We start from the raw sequence: 9,743 nt of genomic DNA on the forward strand, positions 1-9,743 counted from the left end.
AGTGTTGGTCCAAACCGAGCGATGTCCGGGGCCCCCTGGGCAACCAGGGTCTATGCCAACACGTCGTCTTGCTCATCCGATGTGCCCTGAGAACGAGATATGTGCACCTCCTATCGGGATTGTCGGCACAGCGGGAGGTCTTGCTGGTCTTGTTTTACCACTATCGAAATGTCTTGTAAACCAGGATTCCGAGTCTGATCGGGTCTTCCTGGGAGAAGGTATATCCTTCGTTGAGCGCGAGAGCTTGTCATGGGCTAAGTTGGGACACCCCTGTAGGGTATAATCTTTCGAAAGCCGTGCCTGTGGTTATAGGCAGATGGGATTTTGTTAATGTCCGGTTGTAGATAACTTGACACCAGATCCGAATTAAAACGCATCAACCGCGTGTGTAGCCGTGATGGTCTCTTTTCGGCGAAGTCCGGGAAGTGAACACGGTTTTTGGGTTATGTTTGACGTAAGTAGGAGTTCAGGATCACTTCTTGATCATTGCTAGATTCACGACCGTTCCGCTTGCTCTCTTCTCGCTCTTATTTGCGTATGTTAGCCACCATATCATGCTTACTCGTTGTTGTAGCCTCACCACTTTACCCCTTCCTTTTCCCTTTAAGCTTTGCTAGTCTTGATACCCATGGTAATGGGATTGCTGAGTCCTCGTGGCTCACAGATTACTATAACAACAGTTGCAGGTACAGGTTATGCGATGATCATGACGCGAGAGCGATGTTTGCTTGTGTTGGAGTTCTTCTTCTGCTTCTTCTTCGATCAGGGGATAGGTTCCAGGTCGGCAGCCTGGGCTAGCAGGGTGGATGTCGTTTGAGTTTCTGTTTGTGTTTCATCCGTAGTCGGATGATGCTCTTATGTATTGTGATATTGTATTCGTGTGGCATTGTATGCCTCTTGTATGTATCCCCATCTATTATGTAATGTTGATGTAATGATATCCACCTTGCAAAAGCGTTTCAATATGCGGGTCTATCCTTGGTGGGACCTTTGAGTTCCTTTTGGATAGGGTCGCATATTGGGCGTGACACATAGGAACATGTATAAGTCATGAAGAAAGCAACAGCAACATACTAAACGATCAAGTGCTAGGCTAACGGAATGGGTCAAGTCAATCACATCATTCTCTCAATGATGTGATCCCGTTTAATCAAATGACAACTCTTTTGTCCATGGCTAGGAAACATAACCATCTTCGATAAACGAGATAGTCAAGTAGAGGCATACTAGTGACACTCAGTTTGTCTATGTATTCACACATGTATCATGTTTCCGGTTAATACAATTCTAGCATGAATAATAAACATTTATCATGAAATAAGGAAATAAATAATAATTTTATTATTGCCTCTAGAGCATATTTCCTTCAGTCTCCCACTTGCACTAGAGTCAATAATCTAGATCACATAGTAATGATTCTAACACCCATGGAGCCTTGGTGTTGATCATGTTTTGCTCATGGAAGAGGCTTAGTCAACGGGTCTGCAACATTCAGATCCGTATGTATCTTGCAAATCTCTATGTTTCCCACCTGGACTTGGTCCCGGATGGAATTGAAGCGTCTCTTGATGTGCTTGGTCCTCTTGTGAAATCTGGATTCCTTTGCCAAAGCAATTGCACCAGTATTGTCACCGAAGATCTTCATTAGTCCCGATGCACTAGGTATGACACCTAGATCGGAAATGAACTCCTTCATCCAGACTCCTTGATTTGCTGCTTCCGAAGCATCTATGTACTCCGCTTCGCATGTAGACCCCACTACGACGCTTTGTTTAGAACTGCACCAACTTACAGCTCCACCGTTCAATATAAACACGTATCCGGTTTGCGATTTAGAATCATCCGGATCAGTGTCAAAGCTTGCATCGACGTAACCATTTACGACTAGCTCTTTGTCACCTCCATAAACGAGAAACATATCCTTAGTCCTTTTCAGGTATTTCAGGATGTTCTTGACCGCTGTCCAGTGATCCACTCCTGGATTACTTTGGTACCTCCGTGCCAAACTTATTGCTAAGCATATGTCAGGTCTGGTACATAGCATTGCATACATGATAGAGCCTATGGCTGAAGCATAGGGAACATCTTTCATTTTCTCTCTATCTTCTGCTGTGGTCGGGTATTGAGTTTGACTCAACTTCACACCTTGTAATACAGGCAAGAATCCTTTCTTTGCCTGATCCATTTTGAACTATTTCAAAACTTTATCAAGGTATGTGCTTTGTGAAAGTCCAATTAAGCGTCTTGATCTATCTCTATAGATGTTGATGCCCAATATGTAAGCAGCTTCACCGAGATCTTTCATTGAAAAACTTTTATTCAAGTATCCCTTTATGCTATCCAGAAATTCTATATCATCTCCAATTAACAATATGTCATCTACATATAATATCAGAAATGCTACAAAGCTCCCACTCACTTTCTTGTAAATACAGGCTTCTCCAAAAGTCTGTATAAAACCATATGCTTTGATTACACTATCAAAGCGCTTATTCCAACTCCGAGAGGCTTGCACCAGTCCATAAATGGATCGCTGAAGCTTGCACACTTTGTTAGCATCTTTTGGATCGACAAAACCTTCTGGTTGCATCATATACAACTCTTCTTCCAGAAATCCATTCAGGAATGCAGTTTTGACATCCATTTGCCAAATTTCATAATCATAAAATGCGGCAATTGCTAACATGATTCGGACAGACTTAAGCATCGCTACAGGTGAGAAAGTCTCATCGTAGTCAACCCCTTGAACTTGTCGAAAACCTTTTGCAACAAGTCGAGCTTTGTAGACAGTTACATTACCATCAGCGTCAGTCTTCTTCTTGAAGATCCATTTATTCTCGATGGCTTGCCGATCATCAGGCAAGTCAACCAAAGTCCATACTTTGTTCTCATACATGGATCCCATCTCAGATTTCATGGCGTCAAGCCATTTTGCGGAATCTGGGCTCATCATCGCTTCCTCATAGTTCGTAGGTTCGTCATGGTCAAGTAACATGACCTCCAAAATAGGATTGTTGTACCACTCTGGTGCGGATTTTGTTCTGGTTGACCTACGAGGTTCGGTAGTAACTTGATCTGAAGTTTCATGATCAATATCATTTGCTTCCTCACTAATTGGTGTAGTTGTCACAGGAACTGATTTCTGTGATGAACTATTTTCCAATAAGGGAGCAGGTACAGTTACCTCATCAAGTTCTACTTTCTCCCCACTCACTTCTTTCGAGAGAAACTCCTTCTCTAGAAAGGATCCATTCTTGGCAACGAATGTCTTGCCTTCGGATCTGTGATAGAAGGTGTACCCAACAGTTTCTTTTGGGTATCCTATGAAGACACATTTCTCCGATTTGGGTTCAAGCTTATCAGGTTGTAGTTTTTTCACATAAGCATCGCAGCCCCAAACTTTAAGAAACGACAACTTTGGTTTCTTGCCAAACCATAATTCATAAGGCATCGTCTCAACGGATTTTGATGGTGCCCTATTTAACGTGAATGTGGCTGTCTCTAAAGCATAACCCCAAAACGATAGTGGTAAATCAGTAAGAGACATCATAGATCGCACCATATCTAGTAAAGTGCGATTGCGACGTTCGGACACACCATTACGTTGTGGTGTTCCGGGTGGCGTGAGTTGCGAAACTATTCCGCATTGTTTCAAATGTAAACCAAACTCGTAACTCAAATATTCTCCTCCACGATCAGATCGTAGAAACTTTATTTTCTTGTTACGATGATTTTCAACTTCACTCTGAAATTCTTTGAACTTTTCAAATGTTTCAGACTTATGTTTCATTAAGTAGATATACCCATATCTGCTTAAATCATCTGTGAAGGTGAGAAAATAATGATACCCGCTGCGAGCTTCAATATTCATTGGACCACATACATCAGTACGTATGATTTCCAACAAATCTGTTGCTCGCTCCATATTTCTAGAGAACGGCGTTTTAGTAATCTTGCCCATGAGGCATGGTTCGCAAGTACCAAGTGATTCATAATCAAGTGATTCCAAAAGTCCATCAGTATGGAGTTTCTTCATGCGCTTTACACCAATATGACCTAAACAGCAGTGCCACAAATAAGTTGCACTATCATTATTAACTCTGCATCTTTTGGTTTCAACATTATGAATATGTGTATCACTACTATCGAGATTCATCAAAAATAGACCACTCTTCAAGGGTGCATGACCATAAAAGATATTACTCATATAAATAGAACAACCATTATTTTTAGATTTAAATGAATAACCGTCTCGCATCAAACAAGATCCAGATATAATGTTCATGCTCAACGCTGGCACCAAATAACAATTATTCAGGTCTAAAACTAATCCCGAAGGTAGATGTAGAGGTAGCGTGCCAACGGCGATCACATGGACTTTGGAACCATTTCCCACGCGCATCGTCACCTCGTCCTTAGCCAGTGTCTGCTTAATCTGTAGTCCCTGTTTTGAGTTGCAAATATTAGCAACATAACCAGTTTCAAATACCCAGGTGCTACTGCGAGCTCTGGTAAGGTACACATCAATAACATGTATATCACATATACCTTTGTTCACCTTGCCATCCTTCTTATCCGCCAAATACTTGGGGCAGTTCCGCTTCCAGTGACCAGTCTGTTTGCACTAGAAGCACGCAGTCTCAGGCTTAGGTCCAAACTTGGGTTTCTTCTCTTGAGCAGCAACTTGTTTGTTGTTCTTCTTGAAGTTCCCCTTCTTCTTCCCTTTATCCTTTTTCTTGAAACTGGTGGTCTTGTTAATCATCAACACTTGATGCTCCTTTTTGATTTCTACCTCCGCAGCCATTAGCATTGTGAAGAGCTCGGGAATAGTCTTGTTCATCCCTTGCATATTATAGTTCATCACAAAGATCTTGTAGCTTGGTGGCGGTGATTGGAGAATTCTGTCAATGACGCAATCATCCAGAAGATTAACTCCCAGTTGAATCAAGTGATTGTTATACCCAGACATTCTGAGTATATGCTCGCTGAAAGAACTATTCTCCTCCATCTTGCAGCTGTAGAACTTATTGGAGACTTCATATCTCTCAATCCGGTCATTTGCTTGAAATATTAACTTCAACTCCTGGAACATCTCATATGCTCCATGACGTTCAAAACGTCGTTGAAGTCCCGGTTCTAAGCCGTAAAGCATGGCACACTGAACTATCGAGTAGTCATCAATTTTGCTCTGCCAAACGTTCACAACATCCACAGTCGCATCTGCAGCATGCCTGGCACCCAGCGGTGCTTCCAGGACGTAATTCTTCTGTGCAGCAATGAGGATAATCCTCAAGTTACGGACCCAGTCCGTGTAATTGCTACCATCATCTTTCAAATTAGCTTTCTCAAGGAACGCATTAAAATTCGACGGAACAACAGCACGAGCCATCTATCTACAATCAACAGAGACATGCAAAATACTATCAGGTACTAAGTTCATGATAAATTCAAGTTCAATTAATCATATTACTTAAGAACTCCCACTTAGATAGATATCCCTCTAACCATCTAAGTGATCACGTGATCCAAATCAACTAAACCATAACCGATCATCACATGAAATGGAGTAGTTTTCAATGGTGAACATTATTATGTTGATCATATCTACTATATGATTCACGCTCGACCTTTCGGTCTCAGTGTTCCGAGGCCATGTCTGCATATGCTAGGCTCGTCAAGTTTAACCTGAGTATTCTGCGTGTGCAAAACTGGCTTGCACCCGTTGTAGATGGAAGTAGAGCTTATCACACCCGATCATCACGTGGTGTCTGGGCACGACGAACTTTGGCAACGGTGCATACTCAGGGAGAACACTTTTATCTTGAAATTTAGTGAGAGATCATCTTAAAATGCTACCGTCAATCAAAGCAAGATAAGATGCATAAAGGATAAACATCACATGCAATCAATATAAGTGATATGATATGGCCATCATCATCTTGTGCTTGTGATCTCCATCTCTGAAGCACCGTCATGATCACCATCGTCACCGGCGCTACACCTTGATCTCCATTGTAGCATTGTTATCGTTTCGCCACCTATTGCTTCTACGACTATCGCTACTGCTTAGTGATAAAGTAAAGCAATTACAGGGCGCTTGCATTTCATACAATAAAGCGACAACCATATGGCTCCTGCCAGTTCCCGATAACTCGGTTACAAAACATGATCATCTCATACAATAAAATATAGCATCACGTCTTGACCATATCACATCACAACATGCCCAGCAAAAACAAGTTAGACGTCCTCTACTTTGTTGTTGCAAATTTTATGTGGCTGCTACCAGCTGATCAAGAACCGTTCTTACCTACGCATCAAAACCACAACGATAGTTCGTCAAGTTAGTGTTGTTTTAACCTTCGCAAGGACCGTGCGTAGCCACACTCGGTTCAACTAAAGTTGGAGAAATTGACACCCGCCAGCCACCTATGTGCAAAGCACGTCGGTAGAATCAGTCTCGCGTAAGCGTACGCGTAATGTCGGTCCGGACCGCTTCATCCAACAATACCGCCGAACCAAAGTATGACATGCTGGTAAGCACTATGACTTGTATCGCCCACAACTCACTTGTGTTCTACTCGTGCAAATGACATCAACGCATAAAACCTAGGCTCGGATGCCACTGTTGGGGAACGTAGTAATTTCAAAAATTTCTCCTACGCACATGCAAGATCATGGTGATGCATAGCAACGAGAGGGGGAGTGTATGTTCATACCCTTGAAGATCGCTAAGCGGAAGCGTTTATCAATGTCGTTGATGTAGTCGTACGTCTTCACGATCTGACCGATCCAAGTACCGAACGCACGGCATCTCTGAGTTCTGCACACGTTCAGCTTGATGACGTCCTCGCCTTCTCGATCCAGCAAGACGGGCGAAGTAGTAGATGAGTTCCGGCAGCACGACGGCGTGGTGACGGTGTTGGTGAAGAACAATCTCCGCAGGGCTTCGCCTAAGCACTACGGAAACTATGACGGAGGATAAACTAGAGGGGACGGGGTTGCCGGCACACGGCTTGGTGTTTCTTGATGTCTTTGGTGCTAGCCCTGCCCCTCTATTTATATGTTGAGCCTTGGGATCGAAACTTGGAGTAAAAGCCTCCACAAAGTCGGTTTCACCCAAAAGGCAAGAGTCCTTCTCGGACTCCAGGGCCAGACGCCAGGGTTCCCGGCCTCTGGACCCAGACGCCAGGGACCCTGGCGTCTGGCCCCTGGACTCCGCAAAACTTCCTTTTGCGCTTTCCAAAAACCTTGTGGGCTTTCCCCTTTGGCCCAAATAACGTGTTCTCGTACCCAAACATTTCGGGAAACATCCGGAACCCCTTCCGGTGGATTCCGGAACCCTTTCGGAGACCAAACAACATTATCCCATATATTAAACTTCATTTTCGGACCATTCCGGAGTTCCTCGTCATGTTCGTGACGTCATTCGAGACTCCGAACAACATTCGGTTACCAACATACATAACTCATATAATACTATATCGTCAACGAACGTTAAGCGTGCGGACCCTACGGGTTCGAGAACTATGTAGACATGACCGAGACATCTCTCTGGTCAATAACCAATAGCGGAACCTGGATGCCCATATTGGCTCCTACATATTCTACGAAGATCTTTATCGGTCAAACCGCATAACAACATACGTTGTTCCCTTTGTCATCGGTATGTTACTTGCCCGTGATTCGATCGTTGGTGTCTCAATACCTAGTTCAATCTCGTTACCGGCAAGTCTCTTTACTCGTTACGTAATGCATCATTCCGTAACTAACTCATTAGCTACATTGCTTGCAAGGCTTATAGTGATGTGCATTACCGAGAGGGCCCAGAGATACCTCTCCGACAATCGGAGTGACAAATCCTAATCTCGAAATACGCCAACCCGACAAGTACCTTCGGAGACACCTGTAGAGCACCTTTGTAATCACCCAGTTACGTTGTGACGTTTGGTAGCACACAAAGTGTTCCTCCGGTAAACGGGAGTTGCATAATCTCATAGTCATAGGAACATGTATAAGTCATGAAGAAAGCAACAACAACATACTAAATGATCAAGTGCTAAGCTAACGGAATGGGTCAAGTCAATCACATCATTCTCTCAATGATGTGATCCCGTTTAATCAAATGACAACTCTTTTGTCCATGGCTAGGAAACATAACCATCTTTGATAAACGAGCTAGTCAAGTAGAGGCATACTAGTGACACTCGGTTTGTCTATGTATTCACACATGTATCATGTTTTCGGTTAATACAATTCTAGCATGAATAATAAACATTTATCATGAAATAAGGAAATAAATAATAACTTTATTATTGCCTCTAGGGCATATTTCCTTCACCTCCTACCGCCAGGGAGCATGGCGGTAGGTCCCTTGACGGCGACTGATGGTCGTTTGCTCGTGCTGACGTGGAAAAGGGCCTACCGCCATGGGTCATGGCGGTAGGTTTTGATATCCTACCGCCAGATGGCTTGGCGGTAGGTCTTGTGGATTTGGTTTTTTTACAAGTTTTACTATTTGTTTGTTTTGTAAATCACAGGTTTCACAAGTTTTACTGTGGAAAAGGGCCTACCCCCAAGTTTTACAGGTTTCACAAAGTTTCACAAATAGCAAAATATGAGCTCACATATTAATAAAGGGGCCAGATAGCAAACACGTCTACATAGTTTAATAAGTAGCAAAAAGCAAACTTGTCCACATTGATAACCCCAACTAACGGCAATTAGTTTCATAAGTAGCAAATAGCCAACAAACGGTGTAACAAGTCTTCAGACAAGTTTAGATATCCTCGTATGTTAGGCCTGGCCGTGGAGACAGATAAGGTAGAGGATCCACCGGTTCAGGCAGAGGCGGAACGCTGGTCGGCATCCGACCATTCATGCACTCCCACCTTGCCTTGCCCGCTCGAGTTTTCGCCTCCGCTCTTGCCCAGTTGATGATGTCGAAAGCCGATGCACTTGTGGGCGGCATCCTGGCTCTCTCCTCCGCAGTGCTCTCAAAGTAGATTCTCCGGCCTAAATTACGCAGCTCCGAGTTGGAGTGCTATTTGGCAGCTTCAATGGTCTCTTCTCGGCGGAGATGGGAGATATTTGGATCTGCCTCCATCTATGCCATCACACGCTTCCACTCCTTCAAACTCTGCGTCCAACAGTTGACATCGTCGAAGATCCGCAATGCCCTATCCTGCCATTGCCTTTCCCTCGTCGCCTCTAGGACCTCGTCCGAGACAAATCCCACCGGCTGCAGCAGCTTGGGGAAGGACTCGTACACGTACGGCAGCGACATGGCAGACGAGTTGTGCTCGGGGAAGGTCGGGTACCTAAACATATGGATGCATCACACAAATTAAGTTTCATCATGTACAAAAAAAAATCTAAAGGTTCATCATATGGTCAAAAACCTAAACCCAGGGTTCATCATATGGTCAAAATTTCTAAACCTAACTTGTATTATCTAGAAATATCAATTAGGGTCCATCACCTTCCAAAAAATCTAAACCTAGGAAATATGAATTAGGGTTCATCATGTGGTAAAAAAAACCGATTAGGGTTCATCATGATTCATCACCAAGGATCATCACCTAACTTGTATTATCTAGATGCAATCACCTAGTTTCATCATGATTTTTAACATTAACATGAAGATAAATCAATCTTAGGCTACAAAAAAGGGGAGTGATTTGACTCAAAGTAATTGGGGGGATCGGAGGAGCTTACGTTTCTAGAGCAAGAGGCATCTCGAT

The sequence above is a fragment of the Triticum dicoccoides genome, chromosome 5B (assembly GCF_002162155.2).
Source record: "Triticum dicoccoides isolate Atlit2015 ecotype Zavitan chromosome 5B, WEW_v2.0, whole genome shotgun sequence".
NCBI classification, from domain to species: Eukaryota; Viridiplantae; Streptophyta; class Magnoliopsida; order Poales; family Poaceae; genus Triticum; species Triticum dicoccoides.